Source organism: Sorex araneus, chromosome 4, assembly GCF_027595985.1.
Source record: "Sorex araneus isolate mSorAra2 chromosome 4, mSorAra2.pri, whole genome shotgun sequence".
Classification (NCBI taxonomy): Eukaryota; Metazoa; Chordata; class Mammalia; order Eulipotyphla; family Soricidae; genus Sorex; species Sorex araneus.
The window spans coordinates 39,060,071-39,062,358 of NC_073305.1; the positions used below are offsets into that span (position 1 = coordinate 39,060,071).

Sequence of the window (2,288 nt, forward strand, 5' to 3'; positions counted from 1 at the left end):
AGACCTCTGCTGGTATGGGCCAGGATGCTCTTACCAGGTAGTGGTCAGGGACCCACTGGAGTTATACCCACAGTGTCCAGAGGGCTGTGTAGTGCCAGGGATTGAATTCAGGGCCTAGCACAAGTTAGGTTTCTCTGTTGCTTGAACTTCCTCCCTGATCTTAATCATACATTTTCTTTGATGTGTCTTCTCAACATGCCTTTGTCCTGATGCTAATATGATTTTTTCTCACTACTGATATATGAGAATTCTTCCTGTCATCTCAGTATCAATGCTTTGTTCGGTACATAGTTGCTTATATTTTTCCCCAGTCTGTAGAGAATGTAATTTCATCTTTTAATTGAATATTTCATAAAATGAGTGTTCAATGAAATCTGATTTTTTTTCTCTTTATGGATCATGCTGTTGTTGTCATGTTTAAAACTCCTGATGCAGATCTGAGCCCTAAGAATTTTTTCCATTATGGCCAAAATGTTGAAAGTTTTATATTTTATTTAAATTTGAATCTGCAATTGATTTTGAGTTCATTTTTGCCTAAGGTATGAGGTTTTAGGCAGAGTTATATTTTGGTCTATGGCTCACCAATTGTTTCAGCACTAGTGACTGAAATTGTCAAACTGTTGTCCAAAACAACGGAATCATTTTACACTTCCACCAACAGCATATAAAGGTTCAAGTGTCTCCATATACTTGCCAACATTTGTTAATGTTTTTTGTTTGTTTTGAGAATTAGGGTCCTTTATTGAGAGAAGTCAGCAAAGTACACAGGGTGGGGAAAAGTCTTGAGGGGCTGAGACTGGGTTTAGGAACATCAGAGCCCATTCTGGGAGAATGAGCAGGTCCCCAGATTGTACTGAAGCTGTCAGGGGTTTCCCAGGGGCATGATGAAGGAGAGGTAGTTCCCTAGGGCACCTCAACTGGGCCAGTAGATCTGGAAGATGGTGATCCGGGGAGTGAGTACAATCACTCAGAAGAGGAAACCCACAGCTGAGCGACACACATTGCCCTTGATTTGGCTCTGTTCAGTGTATGCGGGGACAATGACGACCTCTCTAAAGAACAGAAGATGTTTACCAACCAGAGAAAAGGTAGGAAAGCAAAGCCATCCAGATAGTACTTCCGGCACAGATTCAACTTGTCGTCATTTGGTATCCACTCCAAATTCATCGTTGTGCTGGGCTAGGTGGCCTGAGGGGTCTGCTGGGCAAGACCCAAGCCTTGATCCCAAGTGACAGAAGCAAGTCTCACAAACAGCCACGCCCTCCACAGGCCACTTCCCCTGGCTTGGCCACAGCCGGCTGCATATGTTTTGTTGTTAATGTTTTTATTCTAGCTATTCTAGTGAGAGTGCAAAGTGGTATCTTATAATTTTGACTTGCAGTCAAAAGTGCTTTCTTTTCATGTGTATATCGACTATTTGTATAGAAATCTTGATTTCCTACTTGCTCTTTGTTGGAAGGCAGAGATGGGGATACAGAATATTGTGTTTGATTGTGATAGACTAGTTGTCTGAAAGCTTTCTGCCTTGTAAGTCTGGTCCTCCAACTGGAGAGAATAGGCTTTTCTTGTGGCTTCTTTTGTCAGTAATCATTGAAATTTCTGGCTTGTTGGCTTTCTGTGAAACCAGTCTGAGACTTATGTGGCTAAGGGAAAACCCAGGATACTCACTGTCTTTTTATTCCTATGTTCCTGAGGTCCCTATACCAGTGTCTTCTTTTCTCTACATGTCAGCATTTTATGTCTCTTGATGTGTAATGCCCAGGGTTCTTAGCTGTGTTTAGCCAGAAGAATAACAAAAATGACATCTGTTCTTTTTTCTCAGAACTGAATATTCCCTGTTGGATTGTAATGATTGACATTGCTAGCCCTTTTAGAAACTCCATGTAAGTTATTTCATTCTGCTGGTGCATTCATGAATCATTGGATGCCTTGAAATGGATGTTCTAAGGGTGAAGATTTAATGGAACCCTCAGCAAGGAGCTCCAAGAAGTTCACTTACCTGCCAATGAACATTTTTCAGTAATTAAATTTAAAATTTTGGGGGGTGATGTGGAGATGGTAGTGCTAGTGTCTTATTCCTGACTCTGCTCAGGTACTGTATGGAATGTTGGGATCAAATCCAAGAAAGTGTAAGGGTAAGTGAACTATATCTTCAGCCCCTTATCAATAATTTCATTTTCTAGTTGGAGGGAAATCTTAAAAATCTAAAAGACGCTTACTTATCTTAGACTGTATTATTTATGGAAAATCATCAGTTTACAACTATTGGACAAAGGTGACAAATAAGA

General features: G+C 40.6%; 1 pseudogene; it reads right to left on the minus strand.

Annotated features, from left to right (window-relative positions):
* Positions 1 to 862: 862 nt before the first annotated feature.
* LOC101556004 (gamma-secretase subunit PEN-2-like) lies at positions 863 to 1,167 on the minus strand (annotated as a pseudogene).
* Positions 1,168 to 2,288: the final 1,121 nt, after the last annotated feature.